This window comes from Propithecus coquereli, unplaced genomic scaffold (genome assembly GCF_000956105.1).
Source record: "Propithecus coquereli isolate 6110/MARCELLA unplaced genomic scaffold, Pcoq_1.0 Scaffold208, whole genome shotgun sequence".
Taxonomy (NCBI): Eukaryota; Metazoa; Chordata; class Mammalia; order Primates; family Indriidae; genus Propithecus; species Propithecus coquereli.
This window is the reverse complement of record NW_012145856.1, coordinates 807505-825754: the sequence shown is the minus strand read 5'-3', so window position 1 is coordinate 825754 and position 18250 is coordinate 807505.

Below are 18250 nucleotides of genomic sequence, written 5' to 3'. Positions count from 1 at the left end.
AGCTCATCATTACCCACCTTGGTCTCAGGTCGCCCACGTGACTCATTTTCAAGATTAAAATCACCAGAATGGAACTTCTCAAACCATGGACATACTATATGTTCATTAGCCACATCCTTCCCAAACACTTTGTTCATATTTTGAACTGTCTGTGCAGCATTGGTTCCATGATGGAACTCATATTCGAAAATAACACGAATTTTTTACTTATCCATGGTTTCACAAAAATTGCTCTAAAAAAACTTGAAAGACAATCAATTACAAGCCAAAATGTGCATTTGAAAGACTGAGGATGTACCTTCACAATAAAAATAAAACAAGAAGTGGTTGAAGTGCAATGCCAGAGATATCAACTGTCAAACTCAAGCACTTAAGTAAATCAGACATTTCATACTTAATAACCTAATAGTTCTAAAACATTTTCATCTCCCCAAAAGAAATCACGTCAAGCAGTCACTCCCTCTTGCCCCCTCTCCCCTGATCCTGGCAACTACTAATCTTCTTTTTGTCTCTATGGATTTACCTATTGTGGCTATTTCAATATAATACATGGCCTTTAGGGACTGGCTTCTTTCACTTACCATAATGTTTCCAAGATTCATCCATGTTGTAGCATGTATTGGGTCTTCATTCCTTTTTATTGCTGAGTAATATTTTGTTGTGTATACCTGTATACACAACATTTCATTTATTCATTCACCTACTGATAAACATTTGGGTTGGCTATTATGGCTACCTTTCTGTTTTTGTGAATAGTGCTGCTATAAACATTCTTGCACAAGTATGTGTTTGGGTACCTGTTTTCATTTCTTTCAGGTTACACTTAAGAGTGTAATTACTGGGTTATACGGTAATTCTATGTTTAACTTTTTGAGGAACTGACCAACTGTTTTCCATAGCAGATGTGCCATTTTACGTTCCCCACCAACAATGTACAGGGGTCCAATTTCCCCACACCATTGCCAACACTTGTTACTTTATGTTTTTGTTTTTGTATCTATCCTAGTGTGTGTGAAGTAGTATCTCATTGTGGTTTTGATTTGCATTTCTTTAGTGACTGCTAATGTTAAGCGTCTTCTCATGTGCTTGTTGGCCATTTGTATTTCTTCTTTGTATGTCTATTCACAATATTTGTTGCTTAGTAAACGCATCCTTTCTACCCAATCTCTCTTGGGTGCCACAGCACTCTAAAGGGAACAACTTTCTCACTGAATGATTAAAAGTTACATATTGCTTTGTCAGGGTATTGTTTAAAATCATAGACAGGGAACCCTTGGATGCATTAGTTAAAGAAATTCTTGCTCTTGTGATAAATAAATCCCTAAATATTCATGGTTTAACTCAATACGAATCCACCGCATCGTTCTATGACATTCAAATGCAGTTGTGCACCAGGGTAGGGGGTAGTTGCTCCACTCAGTTCTGCAGAGGCCAGGGCTCATTCTGTCTTGTGGTTCCCCCATCTTCACCTCATGACTCTAGGGACCACTGTAGAAAGGGAAGAGAGAATGGGTGACTTCACAGGGATGGGGCGCAGGCTGCTGGGGACCAGGCCCAGGACTCAGTCACATGGACTCAACCAAACTCTAAAGGAGCTGGAAAGTGGAGTTTAGCTGGGTGCTCAAGAGGAAAAACCTCAGTTCCTACACTGATAAATGAGGATAATACTACCAGCATGCCATCCCACTGGGTAGTCTTCGGGGGCAAATGAAATCCTCAATCTGCTTTAGAAAATCTTGTTGATTGAACTGGGAACCAAACTGTGTTGTGCCTATTAACATAAAGCACCTTTCCCTCTCAGGTGTTATGTGCTCTGAACACAGTGGTTTTTAGTCCAGCAACCACCTGTGCCTCTACTCTTCCAAATTCCTGATCTTTGCTACAGATCAACTCATGCTCTGACTTCTCCTCAGTTGGTATTTGTTCAGAACAAGGTGGTGAGAGTGCTTGGGGACCTCATGATATCACCTCCTGCAATTGTGCCTGAGTGCTGGCTGGCTAAAATACTCATCAACTTATTATAAAGCAGCCCCCTCTTTTATATTACAGTTCAGGATTTATGTCGGTTTGTTTTGAAATTACTCGTGTAAGTAGGATTTACTATCTGTGAACTTCATTTCAGGGCAGTGAAAGCATCATTCCAGAGTTGTTTTGGTGAGGGAGGGCTGGGCCGAGGGGTTGAGAACTGCTGGATTGGGTCAGTGTGGTGTGACCTGCTGCTGCTGTGGTGTCTGGCACACAGCGACGCTTTTTAAAAAGCTTTTGAAGGAATGAATGGATGAGAGGATGAGTGTAAATATTAAAATAGTGTGATAAGAAAATATCCAGAACACAAACTGATTTTAGATCAGTATCTGAGACAACATTTTGAATTATGTGAAATAAAAACTTGTTAGGTTGGCATTCATTTTCCACTTGGAAATCTCACACGTAGTTCTAAACCAAATCAAAGAAAAGCAGTTTAAATTGCTTTTTCTAGTCTCCTCAGGAAAAAGCTGCAAATATCAAGCTAACCACCATCAAGGGGAACCAAAATTGAAACAAAAATATATTGAATATGCCTCTTCTAACAAAGGGTTACTAATTCCACTATTACCAATAAGAGAAATGAAAGTAGAATCTCTCCTACTCGGAAAAGTTACATTAGGTGCAAAGCAAAGCAAATAATGTCTTTAGAAAGTTTATTTCCAAGTTGGAGAGCAGGCCAGTGGAATACTTTGCTGGCCCACTCCTCTTAGAGGTCAAAGTGCATCTCCATCTCCCAAAGTCAGTAGAGTACAGGTATTTCACCAATACCACCTTCCCAAGGACATGCTTTCCATTTTCTGCAGAGGGACAAATGACATTTCTTACTTTAGTGTTTTTATTCAAAAATGTTGAAAAGCATTACGAAGAATATCTAGGATTTTTAAAATTACATAAAGAAATGGAAGTCCCTTTTTTTGTTCCCACCAATTCCAGACCTCAGAGTGAGCCTCTTATTAAAAACAATTATTCAGACAAGATGAAAGAATGTCTGCCAATCATTTAAATATTATACTGGGCATTCTAACAGGCCTGCCTGTTAGATTCTTTAATATTCTTGGACAGGGTTCGCAAACTTTTTCTTAAAGGGCCAGATTTTTCCAACTTTGCAGGTAAGTGGGTCCGTCCCTGTTGCAACTACTCAACTCTGGTGTGAAAGCATGAGTGTGGCTGTGTCCCAATAAAACTTTATTTACAAAAACAAGCAGCAAGCCAGATTTGGCTCACATGCTGTACTTTGCTGATCCCTTACATTCTAGGGGAATGTACTATCTGACTTACTATTTACTATTAAGGTCCAGAATCCATGAATTTGAATATTACTTTTAGAAGATTAAAGAGTTGTAAGTGATTTTTTGTTTAGTAGAGATGCAAAAATTTTGATCCAAAAGAAAAGCTAATCTCAAAGTTATGATATTGCCCAGAGGACATCAACCATTTTTATATCTAAATAGCAAACTTATTTTGGTATAAATCTCTATTCCTTGAATACCTTTTTGACCAACTTTGCCATCCTGCTTGGACTCTTCCTTCTTTGTGCATAAATACAGGAGTAGAAGGAAATGAGGAGGTAGAAAGGGGATTGGGGTACTGAGAATCAATTAGGGAATCTGACTGTTAATGGAAAAAAAAACAGACCCTGTAAATTATTTAAAGAGATTTATTGTGAGCCGAATGTGTTATGACCGATGGCTTGGAGCAAACAGCCTCAAGAAGTATGGAGAAAATGTGCCCAAACCGGCCAGGTTGCAGTTTGGTTTTATACATTCATAGAGACAAGAATTACATGTAAAATCATAAATCAATACATGGAAGGTGTACATTGATTCGGCCCAAAAAGGTGGGACATCTCAGGGTGGGACTTATAGGTTACAGATGGGTTTAAAGATTCTTTGATTCATAATTGGTTAAAGGAATGAAGCTTTGTCTAAAGGCTTGGAATGTTTTAAGTGAAGATAAGACTATCTATTAATCAGAGACAAGTCACTGGATATCTGTTAAGTAAATTGGTGGCCTGCAGATGTGGTTTAAGCTTTGTCTTTCACGGCTTGGGGTCCTGTTAGTGATCAGTATCTTATTGTTACGAAGAGTAACTCCAGAAGTAACTCCATAATGAAACACGTCTGACCTCCCTTCTCCTCATGGCCAGCAACTCAGCTTTAAGGTTTCTCTGGGATTCCCTTGCCTAAGAGAGGGTCCATTCAGTCAGCAGGGGGCTTAAGATTTTATTTTAGTTCACAAGGCTTTGCTCAGGACTTTAGCCAATGGGAGATCTGTCTACATCTATCTCTTCATATGCATGTGCATACGCGTTTATATTATCTTACATAGTTCAAAATGTTCTCTGAGAGAATGATCTAAAATCAGCTCCTGTTTGGGAAATTTTCTTATTGTTTTGCAGCTCTTAGCTCAAACCTGGCAAACAGAGTAGTCTAGATTCCGGCCCCTATTCTCTTCCTTGGCTGAATGTCTATTCCTCGTGGCCCTGGGCCTGTCAGCAAGACAGAAACTTGAACCTGGGCTGGACACTTAATGGTGCTCTACCTTGGGTGAATGGCTCTCCTGTCTGGGCCTCACAGTTCTCTTATGAATCACACCTACCTCGAAGGGTGTTTTGGGGGTGGGATCAGACTCCGAGTATAATGCATTGTGTTCTATGCCCACCGTGTCACGAGCGCTCACTGAGCACATGCTCTGCTACACCAGGCCCTGTGCAGTTCAGGCGTCGTGCTTAGAGTGCTGACCGAAGCAGACAAGCTTTCTATCTACAGGGAGCATGCGGTCTTGTAGGATAGAGAAATAAACCAACTCTATGAAAAACTGTGCAATTAATGAGCCTGGTGAAGAAATACAGACCCAAGTGAGACTTGTAAAAATAAATAATAGAAATCAGAGCTGTTGGAACTTTAAATTATTCTGAGCCTTGAAGAAAATGTGATTGTGGGCAGTCAGAACATTTAACTAGACATCCCCCCACCCCCCACACACACTCCAGCTCCGGTGCTGCTTTTGTCATTCTTGCCCTGAGGACAACTCAAGCAGGAGCATCTTGCCACTGTTTGGTCTCCTTATACCCAATATACATAGACACTTGGTCATCCTGTGGATCAGGGGCCCTAGAAGATGGATCTTGGTCCACCTAAATCAGAACTAGGGGCAACTCTCTGTCTGACCAATTTTGCTCTAGACACCTACCTGGGAGTAGAATTTTGTCAGCAGGTTATGCAGCCTGAGCCACCTTCAGGATGTGGAAGCCAGAATATGGGCCAGACATGTGGCCGCTCAGCTCCCTGGACATGGGCAGTGTTCTTTCCTCCAGACCCTCCTTTTTCCTGAGCTCCTCCCTCTCTGTCCCTACCTCCCTCCTTCCTGCCTCTCTGCCTTGGTGCAAGCTTCTGGACAGAGATGCAATGGGCCTCCTAAACCCCTGGGAGGAGGAGCAAATCTCCAGAAGTTTCCTTTCCAGCAGCCTCCAGGCCCCACGAGCCCTGGCTCTTGGGCTCTCAGTCCTCAGTCCAGTGGGGTCAGCCAGGACTAGCCTCTGTGCTCAGCTTCTCCTGGCCCTGGATGTGGACCACGCCCTTCAGTTTGCCCCTCCTCAGCCCCCAGATACAGTGCCCATGAGATGCTCTGTGGCAGACAGTGATGTGGACACACCAACTCTCATTAACCAAGGGGTTATTGCTTCTTGATTAAACAAGACCAGCCTGGACCGCCTCTATAAAGCTCACACCAGTCAGTTCCCAAACTCCATATGCTGCTCTAGATTTAACTGTTCATACATTCTTTTCAGATTTCCCCTTAAATTACTCTCTATTCAAATCTTTACCTTACCCCAAACCCCAACATTTTAGCCTGAGTTTGAAATAGTAAGGATGGTTTAGGCTGATGTTTTCCACCCTCTCACCTCCCTCCCTTCCTCCTTTGTCTCCGCATTTATTTAATTCTCTGCTGTATCCCAGTGCCTAAAACAATGACTGGAATTCAATAAATATTTATTGACTAAACAAATAGGTGAATGCCTACTTCCCTATTAGGCTGGTGCAAAAATAATTGCGGTTTTAGCATTGTTGAAATTTGCCATTTGATATTGAAATACATTCTTAAATAAATGTGGTAATGTTATACATCATTTTAACGTGCATTTCTCACTTTATTTTTTTTGCCAATGACTTATTACTTGCTGTTTATTTTATATTTATTTTAGACTATGGAAATGATGTTAGACAAAAAGCAAATTCAAGTGATTTTCTTGTTTGAGTTCAAAATAGGTCATAAGGCAGTGGAGACAACTCAAAACATCAACAACTCATTTGGCCCAGGACCTGCTGATGAACGTACAGTGCAGTGGTGGTTCAAGAAGTTTTGCAAAGGAGACGAGAGCCTTGAAGATGAGGAGTGCAGTGGCTGGCCTTTGGAAGTTGACAACGACCAATTGAGAGCAATCATCAAAGCCGATCCTCTTACAAATACACTAGAAGTTGCTGGAGATCTCAAGGTGGACCATTCTATGGTCATTCGGCATTTGAAGCAAATTGAGAAGGTGAAAAAGCTCAATAAGTGGGTGCCTCATGAGCTCACCTAAAATCAAAAAAATCGTCGTTTTGAAGTGTCATCTTCTCTTCCTGTACACAACAATGAACCATTTCTTCATCAGATTGTGACGTGCAATGAAAAATGGATTTTATGTGACAACTAGCGGTGACCAGCTCAGTAGCTGGACCAAGAAGAAGCTCCAAAGCACTTCCCAAAGCCAAACTTTCACAAAAAAAAGGTCCTGGTCACCATTTGGTGATCTGCTGTCAGTCTGATCCACTTCAGCTTTCTGGATCCTGGTGAAACCATTACATCTGAGAAGTATGCTCAGCAAATAGATGAGATGCACCGAAAACTACAATGCCTGCAGCCGGCGTGGGTCAACAGAAAGGGCCCACTTGTTCTCTGCGACAACGCCTGACTATATATCATACAACTAATGCTTCAAAAGTTGAATGAATTCAGCTACGAAGTTCTGCCTCATTCACCATATTCACCCGACCTCTAGCCAACCAACTACTACCTCTTCAAGCATCTCGACAACTTTTTGCAGGGAAAACGCTTCCACAACCAGCAGGATGCAGAAAATGCTTTCCAAGAGTTTGTGGAATCTTGAAGCATGGATTTTTATGCTTTTTATTTCTTGTTGGCAAACATGTGTTGTTTGTAATGGTTCTTGTTTTGATTAATAAAGATGTGTTTGAACCTATTATAGGTTGTCTATATTTTCTTAGTAATTGGTAGAAGCTATTTGTCTATCAGGGCTGTATCAGTCAGGGACAAATCAGGAGACAGAAACCACTCCAGTAATTAAAGCAGAGAAAATTAAATACAAAGAATTATTAACTAATAAAAGATGATTAACTATCAAAAGGAGTAGTTTAAGGCAGGGAGACTATAAGGTAGGGGTTGACAGACTTTTTTCTGTAAAGGCCCAGACAGTAAATATTTCAGGCTTTGTGGGCAAGAGGTATAATCAAGGATATTAGGTAGAAAGTTATACAACAACACAGAAACAAATGTCCACAACCTTTTTATTGATGAAATTCAAAATAAAATAAGGAGTATATATTTTGGAATACAGTTCTGTTAATGAGAAGAATGGGATCCATTTTGTTGAGATAACATTCTGCTTAGTTGGGGTTCAAATGCAAAAACCATTGTTAGCTCCAGGGCAGTGCAGAAGCGGGTGGCTGGCTGCACTTGACCTGCAGGAGGTAGTTTGCCTGCTCCAGCCCTACCCGTTGGGCTGAGGGAGGGTGAATGAGGAAGGAACTGAGATTCAGACTTTTGCAGAGGACTGGGCCACACAGCCCACCAGTGACAAAGAAATTTGTTGGAGGGCACAGGCTAGAGCTAGATACCACCTCCCTCAACAACACACACACACATACACACACACACACACACACACACACACACACACACACACACACACAGACTTGATGCCACAGAAAAGGGCAAACCTGGGGAAAGGAAAGTCCCGTCTTCCCGCTGCCACCTCACAATGACCCTCCAGCGCCTTCTACTGGCGGAGACTAACACTGGCACAGGGATATTAACAGTGATGCAAATGATTTCCCCCATCTATTGCTTGCCTTTAAAAGTATTTATTTATTGAAAAAGTCTTAAATGGTACAAAATTCGAAATAGAAAAAATCCATACACTTTGAAAAGTTAGCATACCTCCGACCTCTGTTCCCCACCCACTCAGTTCTCTGCTCTCCCAGAACCGGCAGTTACGAGTGTATTTTGTATCTTCCTAGAGCTTTGCTATACTTATATACAATGCTTTATTTTAAACATTTTTGTTTTACAAATTGTACAACAAAAACTTCTGCTTTACAAATTTTAAATATCTGAGAAATCACATCTATTAATTTTCCTTCTTTAATGGTCCCTGGCTAATATGTGTTACTTAGCAAAGCCATCCATACTCCAAGATTGAAAATGATTTTCCCATATTTTTCTTCTAATAGTTTTATATTTCGGTTTTTACATGTACATCTTTAAACCATCTGGGTTTTTATATTTGAATAGAGTGTAAGGTGGAGATGAGATTTTATTTTCTTCCGCGCGGGTAGTCATTTAATTCCTTCAATGTTATTTAATCCATTCTTTCCAACGGATGCAAATTACTTAATACAGGGGCCCCAAACCCCCAGCCATCAGTAACAACCTCCGAGGATCGCTTCATCCCACAAGTCCCTCTCCTCGGGGCGGGGGGCCTTCTTTGCCAGGCCCCTTCTTCTTTCTACGAGACCTTCTCTCCTCTTTGGCGGCATCTTCATCTTGGTGGCTCTCCTTTCTGCATTTGGGCCTCTCTGCACCGGCCGGCCCCCGCTCGGCCTTTCTCCTGCCCAGGCCCCTGTTTTCTTCGTGGGAATCTCCCTTGTCCTGGTGCTTCCTCTTGGGCTCTACTTGCTCTGCCCCGGAGGCTCTTCTTCCTCCGTCCTTCCTGTACCTTCTCCTCTGGCCTCTGTCTTGCCGGCCCTCCTGGTGGATGCCGCTTTGGTCCTCCCAGGAGAGGTGGCAGGCATCTTCCCTGCCTTGCACCCTGCAGGGGCCTGCGTTCTCTCCTCGCACAGGTGGGCTTGGACGCCACCAGTGGGTGAAGAAATGGTCATGTTTTTTCTGACCGCGGTTTAGAGATTCCAGTCTTTGTCTGGTGTGATGAATTTTAGCCCGGGGAGGCGCCTGGCTTTCCACTGTGCTCAGCCTTCGGTAGGAAGCAGGGAACTTATGGAACCTCCTGAAGGAGAGCCCCTGCTCCAGAATTCGCGATCTGGGGCCAGTGTGGCCCCTTTCTTGGTACGCGGAGTCTTCTGCCATCTTTGTAAAGCAAAGCTTTGGCTGTAATCCTCTGGCTTTCTGCTTTCTAATATAATCCTCAAGTTCATGTTGAAAAGAGTCACAAGTCTTAGAATTTTCCATTATATCGACCATGAATGAACCTCTGTTAGGGAAAATGGGGGGAAACTTTCTGTTAAATGTATTACGTTGTTATGAATGACTTTTTTGGTCCTAAAAAAACTAGACTCAAATTTCTAGGGAGATTATATTGTACCAAATACTGTAAATACTATGTAGTCATTGATGTTGAAAAAATATTTTGGTCATAGAGTGAGAATCATGAATTATAATGGACTAAGAAAATGAGTCTTAAAACTGTAAATTTGAGGATCTATAAATATGTAATAAATATAACAAATATAAATATATGTAAAATTTATCAGTGGTTACCGCAGGTTTGGGGATTATGGATAATTTTAGTCTTTCTAATTGTTCTGAATTTTTGTCATAAATACTATTACTTGTATAATAAAAATAAGAAAATTAAATTATTTCAAGAAAACAAAGACAGTATGAAGCAACTAAATTAAACTAAGATCATTCATAAAGTCTACAAAAACAGAACTGGCTAGCCCTGTGCTTATATGCCAAGGAAGAAATAATAGATCATTAAACGTATTCCCAGGTCACTCATACACTGTTTTAAACCTAATAGCTGCGGTTAAAGTACAGAGGAAGATGATATTTATTGTGCTAAACTCAGAAATTATTATTCTTTTTTTACAAATGAGGAAACTAAGTCACAAAGAATTTAAGTAACTTACTTAAGTCAAAACCAAAAAGTGGAGGCAGGATTTGAACCCAGAGAGAGAGTCCAGTGCCTGCTGGCTCAGCCACACTCTGTAGCTCAGAATGCTTTTCATTTCTGAGGTTTGCACCAACTTTACAGATGTTGTGAGGACTAAGAGAGTGAGTACAACTGAGGACAGCACTGGGTCCATAGCAAGTGGTCAGTGACTGGTAGCTAGTAATATTCTCATTAGGATGCATGAAGGAGGACCAGCATCATGAAATGTGTTACCAGTAGTCTATTCTAAGAACTCTCCTCCATTTTACTTTATTATTTTAACGTGTCTTTCCATTTAGTCAATGTAAATATGTTTGTCCTAAAAATAACAAAACCTATTGCAGCAGTATACACTGTAAAACCGAATTCCTCAATTCTACCCTCCAGAGATAACTATGGGGTTGGTATCTTGGATATATTACTCCAAACTTTTATCTGAACTAGAATTCACCAAGTGTGAGATCAGATTGTACATTCTGGTGTGCAATTCAGCCTTTTTCATCCCAAACAATGTATTTAGATCCATTTCCTATTTCAGTGCATGGTGGATCCACTTCATTTCTAAGAAGGCTGCTTGGTGAGCATCCATGGACCATGATTTTTTTTTTTTTAAGTCAAATCTCCTCAACTTTAGTTCACTCCTAGTTTTTAGCTCTGGCCAACCAAGCAGCAGTGTTTTGCATATGCAAGCCACATGCGCTGGACCTGTGGCTGGGTCTCAGCTTCCAGATGCTGGTCTGAGTGCCTTTGGGTGGGTCACAGCTCTGGGTAGAAGTGGACTTGGAGCCAGGCTGGCCACTTACACATGTGTTGACCTGCATAACTGTCTCATTTCCTCAGGGTCTCAGTGTCCTGTGTGCAGTATACCCTGTGGTACGAGGCTCCGCCCACTGCATGACACGTTCTCACTGAGCACGTCCTGAGCCAGGTGCTGGGCTTGACATTGGGCACACATGTGAACTCAACATATGTGTGCTCTGCCCTGGGGGAGTTACAGCCTTATGTGATGGCAGGACAGCAAACAACTTCCCATCCTGAATGTGTAAAACAGTGATGACAAGTGTTCGCGAGGAGAGAGAAGGGAGACCCAGCCTGTTTCAGTGGGAGGACGATGGGAGGGGATGTTGGGCAGAGTGACTGTTCCTGCTTTCTTCCTTCCTCACCACTGGTCCTGCTTACACGGGGCTCAGATATTGGCAGAAAAAGCACGCGCCATAAGACTCACATCTGGCCTGTCTGACCTACTAAACCTCCCTGGAATTTACCCACTGCGCTGTCCCCGCTGCCTGTCATCCCTCGCCGGCACCATAATCTGCCCCTGGTGGTCCTTATCATCCACCCAGACGCACCTTTGAGCCATTCTCCGGGATATAGCCGGAGGAATAGGTTTAAAATCTATCTGATTATGTCCCCTCCTACCAAACACTTCCGCGTTTCCCCGTGATTAGGATACACCCTTAATGAGGTTCCAGGCCACCTACGTCTAGCCTCTACCTGTTCTTGCTCGCCCAGAGCCACACACAACTGCTGCCTCCAGTTTTCTCAGGCTCCTCCCGGCCAGGCACGGAACCTCTGCTCAGGCCGTCCTTGATGTCCCTAGCCCAAGGTCTCACCTAGACAACTTGTCATTCTCCTGCCCACCTCTTCAGCCTCGAGTCATGCCCCCCTAGGTTTTCTCAGCTGGGATGCTCTACATTAAGAGGAACATGGCTACATTATACAGTAGAAAGCAAAACTTGCAAACAATGTCCAGTTGAAACCAAGTTCTCTAAGGCATTTCCTATTGTCAGAGCTTCTCCCCCGAGACCCCAGAGACTCCAGTTCACTCTCTTCCAACACGGGAATCTGCAGAAGTTGGGGAGCTCGCCCTTCCTGCAGGCTCTCCATCTCCATGAATGCCTTCCTTTGCTGGGACCAGAACCCTGGCAGACACCCGCTGTCTCTGCTGCTTCCCACCTCTCAGGCAGCACCAGCAGCAGGTCCTGCCAAAGGCTCTACTTTCAAAATGTGTCCACAATCTGACTACTTCTCTCCACCCCAGCTGCTCCCGCCTGGGCCAGGTTGCCACGTCTCTGCTGGATCAGGGCTGTCACGTCTTCACTGGTCTCTCAGCTCCTGCTTGCTGAGTCTGCTTCCAAACCAGTGGCCACAGTAATCCTTTTAATGTGATGTAATCTGGCTGATGTCACTCCCCTGCTCAAAATCATCAGAGGGTTCCTCCCTCCCTCACAAGGAAGCCCAGATCCCCACCGTGCCTGCAAGGCCTGACACTACTGGTTGCTCACTGTCCCGAGGCCTTTGGTTTCTCTCTGAGGACCTTCCTCTTGCTCCCCTTTCCTGCCTCTCCTGTCTCCCAGCTGGAAGGGAACAGGCAGACACACCCCAGCCTCAGGACCTTCTCTGTCCCTAAACCTGCAAAGCTTGTTACCTCTGTATGCAAACCAAAAGACTCCTTGCCTCCCTGGTCTTAGTTGAAATGTCATCATCTCAGAGTTCTGACACATGAGACACCCTCTGGCCCTCCCTGCTTTACTTTTCTCCATGGTGTCACCAAACTCTGTGCTCTGAGATGTTGTTAAGATGCTAGTTCTCACTCTGCGTTTCTGCTGAGCTCCCCAGTAACACTCGTGCTGCTCATACCCAGACCACGCTTTGGGTAGCAAGGCTCTAACAAAATTTAATTCTTAAATTTGGTCCGTTTTTCATCTTAGTACACTTGGATATAAGCTCATTATGAGCAAAGATTCCTTATTTACTACTGTTTCCTCATCCTATCAAATTGTGTTTTACCTAAAGTAGATGCTTAATAAGTACTTGCTGAATGAATAAATGAATGAAGAAAGGTCTTGACCTCTCCCAACATGTTCAGTTCCACTAGGAACCCCAGATCCACGGAATCCTACCTGCCTCAGCTATGCTTCCCACCCAGCCTCCTCTTGTTTGCACCTCAGCCATCTTCCTTGACAACTAGCACTCCAAATGTCACCAAATACTACAGCAAAAGAGAAACACATTTGCTTCACCTCTTACCTGGAATCACCACAATGCATTAGTTTAGTGAGAAAAATTTCCACCAACAGATGGAACCCTCACCTCCTTAAGCCTATAAGTCTTTGGGGTTGTGTAAGAAGTCCTGTGGGCCTCACAGTGCAGAGGTCCCCCAGGTTAGAACCTCAGAACGAGGTAAGGAGCCCTAGTACAGGGTGGAGGTTTTACTCTGAGCTTCAGGAGAAGAATCCCAGCTTCCTCACTGCTCTCTTCCCAGGAGTAGGGAAGCAGGTGGCCACACCCCTTCCTTTGTCTCCGCCTCTTGGGTTTTAAGCCTCCTTGTCCCACCTCTCCAGACTCTCAGGAGAAACAATCCAATCACACACCCTAAAGTGATTTAGGAGCACCCAAGTTCATCCTCTTGGAACACAATCAGTCTATAACCTAATCAGTGTTATTAAATCCTGATTGAAGAGTTTATCTTTAAAAAACTTTACTAAAACATCCAATTTATTTTCTTTTCTTTTTTTTTTTTTTTTTTTTGAGACAGTCTCATTCTGTTTCCCGGGCTAGAGTGCCATGGGGTCAGCCTAGCTCACAGCAACCTCAAACTCCTGGGCTCAAGCAATCCTCCTGCCTCAGCCTCCCGAGTAGCTGGGACTACAGGCATGCGCCACCATGCCCGGCTAATTTTTTTTTCTATATATTTTTAGTTGTCCGACTAATTTCTTTCTATTTTTAGTAGAGATGGGGTCTTGCTCTTGCTCAGGCTGGTCTTGAACTCCTGAGCTCAAACAATCCACCCGCCTGAGCCTCCCAGAGTGCTAGGATTACAGATGTGAACTATCACGCCCGGCCTCTTTTCTTTTTTTTCTTTCCTTTTCTTTCCTTTTCCCTTCTCTTCTCCTCTCTTCTCTTCTCTTCCCTTCTCTTCTCTTCTCTTCTCTTCTCTTCTCTCTCTTCTCTTCTTCTCTTTTCTTTTCCTTTCTTTCCTTTTCTTCTTTTTTTAGGAGACAGGGTCTTGCTTGTTGGCCAGGCTGGAGTGCAGTGGTGCGATCACAGCTCACTGCATCCTTGAACTCCTGGGCAAAAGTGATCCTCCTGCCTCAGCCTCCAGAGTAGCTGGGTCTACAGGGGCCCACCACCATGCCTGGCTCATTTTTCTTATTTTCTTCCTATCTCAACCTTCCAAAGTGCTCGGGTTACAAGCATGAGCCACCTTACCTGGCCTAATAACCAATTCTTAATTTGTGAAATATAAGAGAAATACAAGGAGATATGTGCACGAAACAAAAATCTATATCACAATGATTTATGGCAGGGGCAAAGTTCATCCAACCAGCGCTCACATCAGTCAATAGAACACTGCCGCACCCCGATGTGTCTTCTTTCCCCGCAGAATCTTAATGGTCCCTTTTGTCTTCCACTATCCTGGTTTTTATGGCAATTTCATTCTTGCTTTTCTGGATAATTTACTACTTAAGTCTCGAAATGCTGTGGTTTCGTTTTGCCTGGTTTTTTGTTTCTACTCTATATAAATGGAATTGTATGGTATGCATATCCTTTGTAGAATGTACTTCTGAATTTTACCACAATATATTCATTTTCATAGCTGTATGGTATTCCATTCTGGAAAATGTATATGTATGTATGTATTTCATAGAATATATGTGTGTTATATATATATGTGTGTGTATCTCTAGATATAGGTATAATCACAGATTATTTATCTGTTCACGGGCATTCCAATTGTCTTCAGGGCCATTTTTTTATTTGTTCATGTTTATGGGGTACATGAGAAATTTTGTACCCCATATATACATGTATATAATGTACAGTGATTAAGTCAGGGTATTTAGGGTGTGTGTCACCCAAGTATATTTTTGTTAAGTGTAGTCATCATAGTAAACTACTGAACACTGAATTTATTCCTTCTATCCTACCATGTGTTTGTACCCTGTGACCTACTTCTCTTCATCCTCCCCACTTCCCTACTCACCCTTCCTAGCCTCTGTTATCTATTTTTCCACTTTCTACCTCCATGTTTTCAAATTTTTTAGCTCCATATATGGGTGAGAACATTTGACATTTGTCTTTTTGTGCCTGGCTTATTTCACTTAACATAATGACCTCCAGTTCTATCCATGTTGCTGCAAATGACTTGATTTTATTTTTTATGGCTGAGTATTATTTCATCGTGTATGTACATCACATTTTCTTTATCTATTCGTCCATTCGTGGACACTTGGGTTGATTCCATGTGTTTGCTGTTGTGAATAGTGCTGCAGTGAAGATGTGGGTGCAGGCATTCCTTTGATATATTGATATCTTTTTCCTTGGGTAGATACCCATTGGTGGGATTGCTGGATCAAATGGTAATTCTGTTTTTAGTTTTTTAAGAAATCTCCATACAGTTGTCCGTAGTGGCCGTACTATTTTATGTTCCCACCAGCAGTGTATGAGTTCCCTCTTCTCTGCATCCTCTTTAATATCTGTTATTTTTTGTCTTTTTAGTAAAAGCCATTCTGACTGGGGTAAGACAATATCTCATTGTGGTTTTGATTTGCATTTCTCTGATGATTAGTGATGTTGAGCATTTTTTCATGTATCTGTTGGCCATTTGTATGTCTTTTTTTGAGAAACATCTATTCATGTCCTTTGTGGGGCCATTTTAAACAACACTGTCATGAATATTCTTCTGTACATCTCCTGATGTACATAAGCCTACATTACTACACAGTGTTTACCTACGAGTGGGATTTCTGTGTTACACGACATAGTATATTCAGCTTCACCAAACAGTAATGCCTAACATTTTTCAAAAGAGTTTCTACCAGTTCACTTCCTTCTCTCAGCAGTGTTTGGGTGCTTCACATTCTTTCCAACACCAGGAATTGTCAAACCTTAAATTCTCTACCTCCTTGTGATTTTAATCAATATTTCCTGTTTACAATGATAGAAATATCTTTCCTTATATCTATTGGCCATTTGGATCTTCTTTTCTTTTCTTTTCTTTTTTTAAGACAGAGTCGCACTCTGTTGCTCGGGCTAGAGTGCTGTGGCGGCATCCTAGCTCACAGCAACCTCAAACTCCTGGGCTCAAGCAATCCTACTGCCTCAGCCTCCTGAGTAGCTGGGACTGCAGGCTCGCACCACCACGCCTGTCTAATGTTTTGTAGAGACTAGGTCTCACTCTTGCTCCAGCTGTTCTGGAACTCCTGACCTCAAGGGATCTTCCTGCCTCAGCTTCCCAGCGTGCTAGGATTACAGGCATGAGCCACCATGCCCAGCCTGGATTTTCTCTTTTGTGATGGTCTAGGTCTCTTTAACATTCTTCTGTTGGGTTGTTTGCATTTTTCCTTATCTGTATTCTTCCAACGAGCCCTTTGCTGGTCCTGTGGAGATCTTCCACTCTTTGCCTTGCATTTTCATTCCGTTGGTGGGTATCTTTTGACGGACATTCTTAATTTTAATGTTGTCAAACTCTGCAATCAAACTTACAGAGTTAGTGCTTTTTAATGTCATATTTAAGATATATTTTCTTAACTCTAGACCAGGGTTTCTCCACCTCAGCATTATTGACATTTTGGGTCAGATAATTCTTTGTTGTAGAGGTTGTCCTGTGCATTGTAGGATATTTAGCAACATCTCTGGCCTCTACCCACTAGATGCCAGGAGCATCCTCCTTTCCCCAGTTGTGACAACCAAAAATGTCTCCAGACATTGCCAAATGTTCCCTGGAGGAAATATAGTCTCTGTTTGAGAACCACTGCCACAGATTATAAAGATATTCTCATATGATGTCTTCATATGAGAATAAAAGCTTCATAGATATGTGATTCAACAGGAATTGATTTTTGTGCAAGCTGTGAGGTAGGTGTTGTGTCGGGAAAATCCTGAGACAGTATAGAAAAGCTGCTTCCCAAACTGAGAAGGAGCTGAGAGACCAAAGAAAGACTCAGACAAGTCCAGTTTGACAAGTTAGACGAGTCTATTAGAAGTTACTTTACAAGGGTGCTTGATCCTGAGTGCAGAAATTTTTTCCATAGGAGTTTTCTTGCATGCAAAATCCACATCGCCCCGCCCTGTGGTGTTGCTTTAAATCCCTTCCCAATCAGTAATGCAGAGCTTTTATTGTATCATTGCTTGTTCACAGTGAAACAAATCAAGCATGAGCAAAATCATCATCATGCACTGTCACACAACTCATGCTATGTTAATGATATTATAATTCTCCACTAGGCGGGGATTCTAGTATCTCAATTAGTTAAAGGGCACTATAGTGCAGGCAAAACAGTTCTAAAGTAGTCAGGGCTTGTCTAAGCTGGCCACTTCAATGCAAGAGAGTACTGAGGTACCCAAGAAAGTGCTGGGCACTTCCACCCCCCACCTCCTAGTAATTATCTTGCTTAATCTACTTTGTAACAACTTTGCTGAGCACTCCAGGCTAGCACATCACAGTGTTTCCGTTATATGGTGGGGAATTTGCATTTTCCCCTCAGATGTAAACCAAAATTAAAATCCTGAGAAATAAAAATAAAATCCTAAGCCCCCAACCAAATGCATGGACCCGCTCTTCGCCAGGGAGACCCCAGAGAAACCTTAAAACTGAGGATGGGAGGTCATTGCCATCACAGCATGGGAGGTCAGGTACACCTCATTATACACCCTCCCTTGCTAATCACCATGGGCTTTCTTCCCTAAGGGTTAAACAGAACTAGCCTTTGGAAAGACTTGCTCCACTGCTGATTTCAATCAACTGCCTAATTTTTTGCAGTTTTGGCACAACAGCTCACCAGCATTCCTTCCTGATAAGAGGCTGCCTACCATGGAGAGGTTTTGACCAGTCTACGGAGGATATGCAGTGAGGATTTTCATGTCCTCTACTTCACCTTTTGCTGTCACCTTTTATTGTCAGAAGGATGATGCTAAGGTTGTTATTTTTTGCACATGTGCCCTATGAAGGGGTATGAAGCTTAGTTGCGAATGTGCATGTTTCTCCTTTCATAAATATTCATTACTCCTCCTATAGTTTGTTAAACATGTACATTTGGCCGGGCG